The sequence below is a fragment of the Agelaius phoeniceus genome, chromosome 10 (genome assembly GCF_051311805.1).
Source record: "Agelaius phoeniceus isolate bAgePho1 chromosome 10, bAgePho1.hap1, whole genome shotgun sequence".
Lineage (NCBI taxonomy): Eukaryota > Metazoa > Chordata > Aves > Passeriformes > Icteridae > Agelaius > Agelaius phoeniceus.
This window is the reverse complement of record NC_135274.1, coordinates 25,072,299-25,086,414: the sequence shown is the minus strand read 5'-3', so window position 1 is coordinate 25,086,414 and position 14,116 is coordinate 25,072,299. Positions and strand designations below refer to the sequence as shown.

The 14,116-nt window shown below is 42.0% G+C and overlaps 1 long non-coding RNA gene across 1 annotated transcript in view; it reads left to right on the top strand.

The window, feature by feature from the left end:
- LOC143694904 (uncharacterized) overlaps window positions 1–14,116 on the top strand; it is a 70,154-nt gene that overhangs the window by 34,328 nt on the left and 21,710 nt on the right. The window contains exons 9-13 of the long non-coding RNA XR_013183713.1: window positions 634–756; window positions 3,833–3,952; window positions 6,779–7,499; window positions 10,269–10,907; window positions 12,527–12,758. This is a non-coding gene — a long non-coding RNA (uncharacterized LOC143694904). The remainder of the gene's footprint in view (window positions 1–633; window positions 757–3,832; window positions 3,953–6,778; window positions 7,500–10,268; window positions 10,908–12,526; window positions 12,759–14,116) is intronic.

The following is a 14,116-nucleotide window of genomic DNA, read 5'->3' as shown; positions in this document are numbered from 1 at the left end:
TGTGATGCTAAGATTGTGTCAACAACTCCAGGACAGAGATAACTCTTCCTATAGAGTAACTGTGTTATATAAGCAGCCATGAGAACCTTGGAAACACAAGATATTTGAAATCTCATTTGATAGAGGTGATTTGTGCTAAAGCAATTTCTCCCAAAGAAATGTGGATCTCATTTGCCAACAGTGATTTGAAAGAAGAAATATATATATTGATTTTTTTCCTGGTTTTGGTTTTTTTTTTTTTTATTTTTGGCCCTCACAGGATGGATTTTACTCCAGAGCAGGGAAGGGGACAGAGAATAAAATACTCAACTCTTCCTCCACAGCTCATTGAAATTCCCTGTAGGAAGAGATGTTCCATTCCATAGATGTGACATCCCCATGCACCCCCAAATGATTTATTTTTAAGCCCTGTATTATATTGTAGGTTATAATCTATCTTTTAATAAATTTAAGAGGAATTTAGCAAATTTTGGCAAGGTGTCCTCAAAGCTGACTCCTCCTTTCAGTACTTTGAGGGTTTATTTGAATTAATAAAGATATTAATTTACAACACAGTGAAAATATTTGACAAAAACCACTCAAAATATTGAATAATCCTTTTCCTTAATACCTTTTTCCTGTATTTTCCAACAGCTGGAGACACTTTTGGAGTGGTGATTCCCAAATTTTGCTGCATGAAGCCGTGAAAAATATAAGTCCAAGTGTTTCTCATAGGTTTTGTGATTCTCTCTGGAGTCAAAAGAAGTCACCTAACTAGTGAGTACTTTATTTAAAATATCTTATTTAAAAATATAATATTTAAAAGTCAGTATTTTCCTTTGTGGGACATGGGAATACAGCTTTTAAATCAGATTTTTTTTGGCATTTTTTTGGTTTTTTTAATGACACAACTTTGTAATTATGTATTATTGAGAAGGAATTCATATTAATTTTTTTTGGACTGTAATTTATGATATTGTTGTTTCTTCCTGTCCTTTTCTAATGTTCTCTGTGGAAGCCAGTGCTAAAACCAAACAAATATTTGCAGCTCTTCCTCAGAAATTCTCTTTAAAGTTTGGTTGCTTTTTCCCAGACCGTGCCTGTTAATCCAGTGACACGAACCCTTCATGTTGAAATTTTAGTTTAAGAACAATGGTTCTGTTTCAAATCAGAGTCAATTTTTTTTTTCAATCTGAATCAAAAAGTATTTTTGTGCTATTCAAAGTCTAAAGAAAAATCCTCTTTATGATGTTTTGCAGATGCCACCAAATCAGAATCACTCCCTAAATTTGCTGTTGCAAACTCTCCACCTTTCTCTGTTACAGGACAGATAAACACAGGCTCAGGGGCTGTTTCCCTGCCATTTTCTCATGGTATTTTCCCCTTTATTTGGATTCCATGATATGATATATGAAGCAAAATCAATAATTCCCACTTTTCAGGTTAAGGGCACAGCTGAATAAATAATTCATAAGTCCTTGGATCAATGTGATTTCAGAGAACGTCCACCAGCAGAGACCAGTTTTCTCAGATACCCCCATTATTTGAAATTATCTGACAATTGTCTTGGGTAAATCTTTAAGTCCTTATATTGACCAGAACTAATTTGAAATAAGCAGTTGCTGTTTGTGCTCTGCTGCTTCTTTGTGAGCTGCCAGCTCTGAGTCACCTTGTGCTGCCTGATTGGATCAGCAGCAAAACCTTGGTGAAAAACCCTTGAAAAAACAGAATTCCAGACTGGTTTGGGTTGGAAGGGAGATTAAAATCCATCCCTGCCATGGGCAGGGACACCTTCCAGAGACCAGGTTGCTCCAAGCTGGCCTTGGACACTTCCAGGGTTGGGGTAGCCACAACTTCCCAACTTCCCTGATCCACACACATTTCCTTGAGTGGAAGAAATATCCACACCTGTCCTAGTGGAGCTGGAGACAATACAAAGCAACACACTCCATTTTCAGAAGGCTTCAAACTGTTTTTATTTTAGCATGCATGCTTTTTATTCATTCTTACAAAACTCTTCAGGTTACACTTTACTCATTGGTCACAGGAGACAAACAAAGTGCTCATTGCAGTAGTTGCAGGTTTCTCTTATTTTTCCTTCTTTCTTTCTTGGTTTCTGTGTCAAAACCCTTGGTAGAAAAATTCTTTCAGGGGTAAACATGGTTCCTCTTATCAAATGTGGATCCTCTTATCAAACATGGTTCCCCTTATCAAACTTCTCTCTGGCTCACAGAGGTCACTGTAAAGCCTCTTCCACACATGCCATTAAGAGAGTGCAGCACTTCCCCAGAGATATTTTTTTTTTTAAGGATAGATTGTCGGGAGTTGAAATCCCCTCTCCTTCCCATTTTTTATTGGCACTATGGAAACCATGGCTGTGAAGGCATTCATCTTCCTGCAGCCTCTTTTTGAGGATTGGCTCTGGAATATGTAACATGTTTATCTCCCAGTCCCGCAGGGCTGATCTGGGTGCTCTTGGAATCAATGGAACAGTTCCTGGAGCTTCCAGGGAAAGTGGGAATGTGCTAGAAGGGTGTTGGGGCTGATCTGAGTGCTCTCAGAACCAATGGAACAATTCCTGGAGTTTCCAGGGAAAGTGGGAATGTGCTAAAATGAGTGTTGGGGCTGATCTGGTTGCTCTCAGAACCAATGGAACAATTCCTGGAGTTTTCAGGGAAAATGGGAATGTGCTAAAATGAGTGTTGGGGCTGATCTGGTTGCTCTTGGAATCAATGGAACAATTCCTGGAGTTTCCAGGGAAAGTGGGAATGTGCTAGAAGGGTGTTGGGGCTGATCTGAGTGCTCTCAGAACCAATGGAACAATTCCTGGAGTTTCCAGGGAAAGTGGGAATGTACTAAAATGAGTGTTGGGGCTGATCTGGGTGCTCTTGGAATCAATGGAACAATTCCTGGAGTTTCCAGGGAAAGTGGGAATGTGCTAGAAGGATTCGTTGGGACACGTTCCAGCCACAGAGATTTCTTGCAAGGTGAAGTTGAGCACGGTGTCAGTGCTGGCGGAAATCAAAATGTTGTAATTCAGAAATTGAATGCAAAGATGGAGGAACAGTAAAAAGAGGCATTAATAAAACTTTTCTGATATTCAGGCTTCACTTGCTGTTTCCATGGTAGGTGTCTGATATCTGCTTCCACACATAAGTCCTGTCCATATCACATCTTTTGTGATAAGGGCTATCTTGCCCGCTGAAAAACCAGCTGATAATGCCTCTCCCAGTCCATTTTAAGGAGCATGGAATTTAGTCCTATGGATTTCTCAGCCAGGTTTTCTATTTTAAATTGTTTCAGCTATTGGTTGATTTGTTTCCAGTGCTGTTAACAGCTGGTACATCTCTGAAATCTTATTTTTGTCATTTATTCTTCCAGGGCTGAGTCCTGCCGGGATCACACTGGGACAACATCTCCCGTGTGCAGCTAAAAAATACTCAGTCAATAAATCAGTCATCTTTGCTCATGTGCAAATCCACTTTTTTAACTTCTCCCAAAACTCTTAAAGTCTGGTTTTGCTACAATATTTACATCTAAAGTAGGAGCCAGGGTGCTGATGCACTCTGAGCACTTCATCATCCTTCTGGTCTTTATTTTCTTGCTTTCTGTACTCCCATCATGTATTTTGTCTTCAATTTTGCAGGCAAATTCCTGGCTGGGGAACTTCCCTAGGAGGAGATGTAATTCCTCACGTCCCTACTCCATGAACAAAGCTGCAGGCACTGTATTTATACAGATTATGGCTGATTTTATATGTCCTTATATAATGCATTCTAACAGATTTAAGCTGGGGGAGCATTTTGTAATTTCTGTACGGGAGCTTCGTCATCAAATCCTATTTGTTTTTCAGATTTTGGTTCCAATTCTCATGAATCCCTTTACAAATGTTCTTTTCTTCACGGAATAATGTCAAACTACTTTTCTGATCACTGGGTATTGTTTCTCCTGGAACATGATGGATTCCTCTGAGGTAGGATTTGTCAAGTTTTTACATCTCCTTTTCTGGTCACAACTGAGAGCATTACGAGTGTTTGGAGTTTTGGATACTTTGTCCTGAAATCTTTCCTTATTAACAAACTCAGGGAGATTTTGTTAAGTAGGGATAGAAGATAACTAATTTTGAACTCTTGAGTGCATTGAAATCTTGGATATCTCAGGCTGTCCTTGCCACAAATAGTTTTGTCAGTTATTTCAGGAGAAAAAAATGGTTTTTAAAGCAAAGCCATGATGGTCAATGCAACAGCAAAAAGTTATTTTGACAGAATATTGGACTCCCTGATTGAAATAATTAATAAATCCTTGGACAACTATTGGGATAATCAGTTTGCAGCCACTCTTGGAAGACTCTGCTGCTCTAACTGCCCAGGGAGGGATCTGCTCTGTAAATAAGATTTTACCATTCCTCCATCTCCATTTCCAGTCCATAAAATCGAGGCTTCCCATGGAGGAATGGCCCAGTTATCACCAGCTTCATTTTGCATAATTGTTTTTTCTGGTGCTGCAGTCAGAGCTCCCATTAAATCCCAGCCAGGCTGACGGAGCACAGGAGTGAGAGTGGAGAGCAGGAGTGAATCCTGGAGCACTGACATGCCCAAAAGCCCCTCTGTGCAGCTGGTCAGCACTAAGACAGCGGGAAATGTTGTTATGCAGAGATGATCCAGATGTCCTGTGATTGGAACTGCTCCCACTGCCTTGTTTTGTGGGTGGATTTTCGTCCTACACTGATGCAAAGCCACTAAAAGTGGTGAAGTTCTCCATGTGGGATGTGGGAATTAGACCTGTGGTACAGCAATATCCATAACCACTGAGCTAAACCAACTGCTTGGATAGCCAGCATTGAAATTTGGATTCAAAGCATGAACTGGTTTTTGGCCTGCAGTTTTTTACTAGTTTAGGACCATGTATAAACCCAGTATATATGTGTATATTAAACCAATATAATCCAAATAATCTGTGTTAAACTGGTTTTACTCCCTCAGTTGTCTGTTATGGCCATGCCCTATAATTATGGGACTCATCCCAACAATTATTTCATCCTTCCTCTCCAGAGCATGCTGTGCTTATTACAAACCTTTGGTTTCTCTGGTACTTTAAATATTTTTTCCTTTTTTTTTTTCAAGTACCTGAAAAGTTTTCAGATCATTCTATCTTCTCACTCTGCAACTGCAATGATATTTCAGAGAGCAGTAATAACCTACATTTTAGAGTTTATCCTTTTCCTCTCAGAAAACACGATTAAAACTCTGTTCTCTCAGTTCTGAAGACTTAATTTATTTGTCTTTCACAGGCAGATTACTTAAAGTCTTCTAATATTCAAATGTAAATAATCAAACCTAAGGCCTATTTGCTGTAGATCTTAAAACAAAATCTCTGTTCTTTAAATCTTTGTTTCCAAGAGAGAAAAGAACCTTATGCCAAAAAAAAAAACCCAAAAAACCCAAGGAAAAAAAGAAAAATCATTTGCAGTTCATCTTTTGGATAAGACTATTACAAAGCTATTGGAAGCAAAAAGCCAACCTACAAAAAATGCACATTGTACTGCCTCAGATACAGAAGAATGAATTACAGGATTTGAGTCTTATTTATTTTCCAGAACTGCTTAAGAACATTCAATCCCGTATTAAAGAGTAGTCACTTGCTGCTTTGTTCATGGGTTTGTTGCTGAGGCACTTGGGGGTTTTGGCTGGGTGGGTTTTTTATCTAAACTTTAGCAAAGCAGAAGAGGAAAGTAGGGCACTGCAGCAGAGAGAGGGCCTTGGAGAGGGGAAAACAATCCTCAGCCAGCAGGGATGGGGCTGGGACAGGGATGGGGCAGGGACAGGGATGGGGCTGGGACAGGGATGGGGCAGGGACAGGGATGGGGCAGGGACAGGGATGGGGCTGGGACAGGGATGGGGCTGGGACAGGGATGGGATGGAGCAGGGATGGGGCAGGGACAGGGATGGGGCAGGGATGGGGCAGGGATGGGGCAGGACGGGGATGGGATGGGACAGGGATGGGGCTGGGACAGGGATGGGGCTGGGACAGGGATGGGGCTGGGACAGGGATGGGATGGAGCAGGGATGGGGCAGGGACGGGGATGGGGCTGGGACAGGGATGGAGCAGGGACAGGGATGGGGCAGGGATAGGGATGGAGCAGGGACAGGGATGGGAATGGGACAGGGATGGGACAGGGACAGGGATGGGATGGAGCAGGGATGGCTCAGGGACAGGGATGGGGCTGGGACAGGGATGGAGCAGGGACAGGGATGGCTCAGGGACAGGGATGGGGCAGGGATGGCTCAGGGGCAGGGATGGGGCAGGGACAGGGATGGGATGGGACCGGGATGGAGCAGGGATGGCTCAGGGGCAGGGATGGGGCAGGGACAGGGATGGGGCAGGGACAGGGATGGAGCAGGGACACGGGTAGGGACAGGGATGGAGCAGGGACAGGGATGGAGCAGGGACAGGGATGGCTCAGGGACAGGGATGGGGCAGGGATGGGGCAGGGATGGCTCAGGGGCAGGGATGGGGCAGGGGCAGGGAGGGGGCCATGACAGGAATGGAGCCGAGTCAGAGATGGAACTGCATGAGGGATGGGGCAGGGACAGGGATGGGGATGGAGCAGGGATGGAACTGCATGAGGGATGGAGCTGTGTTGGAGAAGGAGCCATGTCAGGCTCCAATTTTTAGGATTGGGATGTTTGAATTTCCGTATGGATCTATGGGGATATGGCCACCATAATGTTTCAGAGAAGCCATTGAAGAAGGGTGCTGAATGTTCCTTTTCCATCTTGTTATTCCTTCCTTTTTTAAGTGTTATCTTCAGAGTGGATGAAATCTTTGGAGAGGATCAGCACACGAGGAGTTTGTTCTCTCTCTTTAACCCTGTGAAAACACCTCCATTCTGAACAAAGCCACCTTGCCTTTGATGTCTGTGGAATTCTGGGGGAGGCACAGGAGCAGAGCTGCTCCCTTTGGAAGTGTGAATCCTTCAAACAAAACCTTGGGACATTGTTTTAAATGCTGAAAACAAAGCAGAGCCCTGACAGGGCACATTGCTTTGAGGAGTTAATTTGGGGAGTTCTCAGATCCTTGATGGGTGAACAGAAATCCTTCCTTGGAATATTGCTGTGGAGATGCTTCACTTTTACACTCCCCACAGTGGAGGGTTCTTGTCACAAAATTCCACATCTCAGATGTTTGATAAAAGCAGGGATGCTGTGAGTGCCCACAGATGATACAGCTCCAAAATGCCTTTTTTTTTTTTTTTTTCTGGAGTCCATCATTGCAGGAAGAAGTTTGAGGTTTTTTCAAATATTTTATCTTTGAATCATGATTAAATTATAGTCTGATCATAGACTGAACATGAGGGTGTTGGTGAAATAACCCGTGGATAATGCAAGGATACTTGTCCAGGAGCCTTACATGGGTCAGGCTGTGCCATCTCTGGAATTTAATTTGAAATCTTGACTTTACCTAGAATTCTTTACAGTAATGTTGATGGTTACTATAAGCACAAACTGATTTCACTGACAGTAAGTTGGTTTTATTTATTTCCTTTTATCTAATGCAAAGTATTTTTTGAAATCATCTTAGAAATTCCTTGTGTGAATTTCTAGATAAAACAAAGATAAAACAAAGGTGCAGTTCTGTTACATTTTACAAGCAGATAAATGCTTTATGAGTATGCAGAAATGATTAATGAATTTCTTATATTTTATTTTAAATGTGTCTAATCATGGGGAGAAAGAACAGATTGACATTTTTTCTTTATATTAAGTCAAAACTTATATTAAGTTTTAAAGATTCATTTTCACATGGAACTGGCTTTAAAATGATGTTTTTAATTTTTTGAGTTTAATTGTTGCTGTATGAATATTTGAATTTAATCTCTGCTGGAGAGGCCGAGGTCCAGGACAGCAGTGATGCAGCTGAAGTGACCCTGAAAGAGAGGGAAAAGCCAGCACAGAAGCTTTAACTCCTTTCACACAATGTTCAGACACATTTACAAATAACCATTTTCAGCATCTTCCTGCTGCATCCAAATCTGTCAGCTCAAGCTCTTCTCAGTTTGTGTGGAATCACATCGTTCCTGCTCCGAGGTGAAGCCTCATTAGCCTTCACAAAACAATATCAACAGGAAATGTCTGGGATGATGGGACTGGAGAGGTGCAAAACTGCTGGTGGAAACACAGATACCTGACAAGCCATTAATGAGATCATTAAAAACAGGCAAAAATTCAATTTCATCTGAAAATACGAGACTTGTAATGTGCTGAAAAATACATCAAAAAGCTGTTACATTGCTAAAAATGCTCAGGGAGTTTTGCATCCTAATGTGGGGCATTGACTGACACGCAAGCAAAGGAAAAATATCAATATTAAATCAAATGGAATGGCAGGCTGTAACTTCTGCTATCCGTGGGAATTGTAATTGAATTTCTTGTGGGAATTGTAGAAGTATTTCAATGGAGGTGCACAAAAATCCCCTTAGGGAGACAGAGGTGTAGAGGCTGCAGGTTTGCTCCTGCCCAAAGCTACAGCAAGGGTGAAAATGGAGCCTTGGCAAAGGTATTCCTCAATGGATTTTGTCAGGAATTATATTTTTGGAAATCCTGCTGAAAGTGTTTGAGGCCAGGATGGACGGGGCTTGGAGCAGCCTGGTCTGTGGGAGGTCCCACGGCAGGGGTGGAACTGGGTGGGATTTAAGTTCCTTCAAACCCAAGGATTTGCAGGTTTGTGATAAGATTTTGTCTGGGATTTGTGATAAGATTTTGTGAAGTTCTTAGGAAATTTATCAGGTTTAAATGATCTGGAGTGTGACAAAGGGATCCCTAATGAAAAAGCTTTAGAATAATGAATTTCTCCTGCAGAACCATGGAAAAATTGGGGTTTGAGGGGACCTTAAAGTTCATCTCATTCCAGCCCTGTGCCGTGGGTGGCTGGTGGTGCTCAGTGTGGAATTCCAGGTGGGTGGAAGGTGGGAAGGAGCTCCTGTGCAGCTCATTCCCATCCCGAGGGACAGTGCTCAGGCTCTGGATCCATCGGCCCCCGTTCGATGCCCGCCTTGTCCCTAATCTCCTGGCAGACTCCTGCAGCTAATCTTCCCATTGATTTCGGCTTAGGAACACCTGGAGCTCTTCAAGCCCTAATAAAATCTGAGGAGCTCAGTTTTCAAGCCATTTAACTCATTTGGAGGCAGAGTTTATTTATTTTCTGAGGAGCAATCGAAGAGCTCTGCTCGTTCCTGCGTAAAGGCATCGGTCGGGCGAGTGAAAATGGAGCCAAAATCCATCCAACCACACCGAGCTCCAGCCCTGAAACCGGAATCTTCTGGGCCACCATGCACCTGCCTGGGTTTTGTTCTTCTCTTCTGGTTTATTTTCCCAGTTTAACTTTGGAGCAAAAAAATCTGTTTCTCTTCCTAAGCTTGTGTTTCAGGACACTGCCATAATCAATACTGCACCGCAAATCCTGATAGATCCAGGCTGGAAGGAATGCCAAACTTTCTGATTGCCTTTCTCATTGTTTTTCTGGCTTCCCCTTCTGTTATTTTCTCCACCCTACTCCAAATCCAGATGTTTTGTTCAGGATCCTGGCAGATTTGTTGAGGAGAAGCCAAGGTGAGACACAGCAATAGGTGCAAGTTTTGGGGGATTGGGTGCGCAGATGGGGTCACCCTCCTGTGTCCCATGCCAGGTGCCCTGGAATCCTGCTCACTTCTTCAGGAAAGGCAGAAATTACCAAACAACCAAGGCAGTTCAACAGGAAAAAAATCCAGGAACTTTTGTCTGGGTAGGAATTGTTACTGGGATAGAGAGAGAAGGCTGAGGTATGGAAATGGAAAAAAACATGGGGAGAGTTCACATTTCCAGATATTTATTTACCTTTATTTATGTTATTTACCTTTAAATCATGACAATATTTTTGTAAAAATAATGTTTTATTTAATTGTGAGTCCCTTGCAGAAAACCTCTAATATTTCATTGCATAACTGATAAGCCCAAATGTCTGTCAGATAATGTCTCACTTTTCTATTTATTTAAATGATGAAAGATGGATTTTTTATGACTAAGATGATTTAATGACTTTTTCTTTCAGGTTTTCTTAACCAGGATGACATTTAGACAAGGGAAAGGAAAAAAAAAAGTCAGACCAGCCATCAATAAATGGTTTTATTGGTTAAATTTTAATGTTATTTTTAAGCAAATAATGAATTACTTTGACTAATAACTGCAGAGCCAGACATGATTCATTCCATAATTAGCTTGACAGTCACCATCAATCCTGTCGTTTTTTTTCAGCTGATTATAAAATCGTGTCTCCTTTTCCCACACAGCATCTTCCCAAGTTGCACCCCATGAAACAGGAGGTTCCTGAGGGGTCTCCAAGCAAATCTTTGGCAATTGCAGCTCTCCAGCCACTGGGGGTGAGCACCCGGCCCTGAGACTGAGCCTGGAGCCAGAATGTGGGGAATATTGAGAATATTGACAGTCTGGGAGAGCTTTCAGCCTGGGTCAGGGCTGGTTTTGTAGGAGAGCTAAACCTGGCAGCTTCAGATGGAAATCAGTCTCTCCTGAGGAGCCCAGCCAAAGCACCTGCAGTGTTTGAGCAGCTCTGGGGGTGACATCACACTTCAGCCTTTAATCACAGGTCTGAGGAGAAGAAATCACCTTGGATGAGAAGCTTTGACATGGGAGATTCCTCACATGAAGAATCCAAACGAAGAAGCTTTCCCACCTTTCAGCAAAGCAACTCAGTATTGGCAAGATAAGAGAAGACGGCCCCAAGCTGTGCCAGGGGAGGCTTCAGGCTGGAGATCAGGAAGGATTTATTCATGGAAAGGGTGGTCAGGCATTGGAAGGGGGGGTTGCAGTCTCCATCCCTGGAGATGTCCAAGGAATGCCTGGACGTGGCACTCAGTGCTCTGGGATCAGTCACAGGTTGGACTCCATGATCCTGGAGGCCTTTCCCAGCCTAAACAATTCCATAATTCCATACCCAGCAATAATGCTGAAGATGTGAGAAGATGTGGGGATTTGTGCATTTGGGAAAATCATTGCAACTCTTTCATTAATTTACTTTTATTTTATGAAAATGCGTCCATATCCACGGCAACTCCTGTAGATAAAATGCATTATCTCCCTTTCCTCATACTCCCAGGGAGAAATCCTTGGAACCTTCCTGGATTTCCCACAGTAGCTTGCAAAGCATTTGTCCCACAGATGTCAGAGAATAAACATCTATTTTCCAATTAAAAAAAAAAAAAAGAGTACAAACATATTGGTGTGTGTTAATAGCATTTAACACCTGAGTTTGGCAGCGGTGCTGCTGTTGGGAAGCCAACTCTCAGTGCTCCCTCTGCAAGAAGAAACTCCTCTCGTTACAAGTGGCTCGCAATCCTCACTGTGTTTTCATTCTGCACTTCACACTTGTGCTTGCTGACAGATTTAGAGCGCTTTGTGGAAGCAATAATTGGCCTGGAAACACAGCTGGCAGGCTTCCCCAGGAAGGAGCAGGGATTGCACTGCCTGAGGTCTTTGCTGAGCTGCTAAAACCCATGGAATGAGGCTCCAGGGCTGTGGTGGTGCTCACAGGGGTCCCAGGACGAGGGAAGAGAGGAGAATGTTGACTCCATGTCTCAGAAGGCTGATTTATTATTTTATTATATATATTATATTAGAAGAAAATGATATATTAAAACTATACTAAAAGAATAGAAGAAAGGATTTCATCAGAAGGTGAGCAAGGATTAGAAAGGAATGGAATGATAATAAAATCTTGTGACTGACCAGAGAGTCTGAGCCAGCTGGGCAGTGATTGGCCATTAATTAGAAACAACCACATGAGACCAATCCCAGATGCACCTGTTGCATTCCACAGCAGCAGATAACCATTGCTTACATTTTGTTCCTGAGGCCTCTCAGCTTCTCAGGAGAAAAGATCCTAAGGAAAGGATTTTTCATAAAATGTGTCTGTGACTCAGGACTGCCGTGTCCTTCCAGGAATGCTGGGAGCTGTGGCCCTCCCCACCCTCCCTGGAGCTCTGTGGGACCTGGGGTGCCAGGACACGGGGATGGCCTCGTGCTGACAGAGGGGAGGTTCACATGGGACACCGGGAGGGAATTCTTCCCTGTGAGGGTGGTGGGAGCCCGGCACAGGGGGTGCCCAGAGGAGCTGTGGCTGCCCCATCCCTGCCCCGATGAGATTGGAACATCTCAGTCTATGGAAGGCGATTCCATGGTGACCTGAGAAATCTGGGATGTCCTTTGGGGCAGAGGAGAGTCCAGAGGAGCTGAGCTGATCCATCTCCATGGAGGGATGGCCAGCATGGCATCCATCCCACAGCACTTCCCATTCTTTGTCGGGAAAGAAGTTGTCAGGACAGACTTGTCCAGTAGGAAAGACATTCCGCTGGGTGTTGGGGTTGCTTTATTTGGATTTTGGGGCATTGTTGTTGTCATTGTTTGCTTTTTTTTTCTTTTTTTTTCTTTTTTTTTTTATAATTTCAAACTGTCTCTTTTCTCTCAAAACCATAAAATCTCTTTTCATGAATTCACAGAAGCATGCTTCAGGAATTGAATGCAACGGGGTCATATTCTGGCTGTTAATATTAATGCTTAAGCCTGGATTTGGAGATGCCTCCTAAAATAAAACCAGAAAACTGCACTTTTGGAAGAGTTGTTAATAATACAGAAGGAGTAAAATCTGTCCCACTTTATTTATATTGAAAGTTCCTATCTGAAGAAATATTTCTGAGGAAAGTCAAAGATCCTGGAAGAAATCATAAATAGGTAATATTTAGATTTACTGTTGGTTGTGTGCAATTGATATCTAAGAAACTAAAAAGCTTTATCTTTATCTTATTGCTAAAAAGCAATCATCAGATCTTTTTGAAGTGGAGAGAGATTGGATAGAAGTCAGAGGGAGGATAAAAATAGAATTATTATGTAAAATTGTTTTGGAAGGAAAATGAAGTGCTTTTCCATCCCAGACATCCCAGTTTGTTCCGTTCACTGTGGTTCTTTCCTCTGAAAAAAAAGAAAAAAAATCTGATTATATTCCTTATGCCTGTTTTCACTCACGGAAGGTAATTTAAGGAAATTAATTTCCCTCATTAGGTTGTATAACTCAATACTAATTTACTGAAATGATCTTAGAAAGGAGAGGTAGGCTCATCTTTAGATATTAAAGTGTTTCAGTAAGAATCCCTGGAACTTTATTATTTCTGTCAGCTTGGGGAATTTGGTTAAGGTCTGGTTTGAAGGATGGGCTATGAAATCCCTAATAAACATCTCTGCCCTGGAACACTTAGATGCTTTAAGGCTGCTCTAATATTCCTCTCACAGAGGTGCTACTGAATGAATCAAAACTGAGCTTATACCCTTAAGTTAGGCCCTGTCTCGAGCCCAGACTAAAAGTCCCTATTCAGGAAAATAATTTATGAAATATAATTTGTCCTGAAGTGCTTCTGAAACCTCTATCCCTGTCACTAAAGCCTAATTAAATAATGAAAGCCCAGAATCAATCCAGATGGTCTTTTTGGTAATCTGATATTTTTCAGAAGGGAATAAACAAGAGAAATTACACTTGGACTCTTTGGGAGTGGATCTTACTTAGTAAAGTCTGTGTGTTAAATTATAATATAATTACTTGTGTGTGGAAAATATAGATATTCCAATAGCTGGTTCAGACAGTAAAACTATACTAAATGAAAACAGAAATAGGAATTTATATTTTATTCAAGCCAACAATACCAAATCCATTCCCTTCTTAAATCTCAGTAAAAAAAGTTTTTCCATGACAACATAACAAAAAAAAAACCTATAAAACCAGACATTATCACCCCTATAAGGCAGGGGAATGACAGATTAAAACTTGAGGTCTAAAAGTCAGAATCAAAGTGGAGAAGTTGATTAGTGATCTTAAAATTCAGGAAATAATGACAAAGCTTCAAGAAAAGCAGGTTTTGCTGAATATGATTTTCAGTGGAAGAAACGAAGCCACAAGTGGAGAGCAGAACATTAAATAAATATAAGTGAGGAGAGCTGGGAATAGAAAAAAGTGCAAGACAAGTTGGTGTGTTCCATAAAACATGAACAAATGCTTAGCAACATTTTACAGTTAAAAAGAGGGATTTTGTTGAGCATGT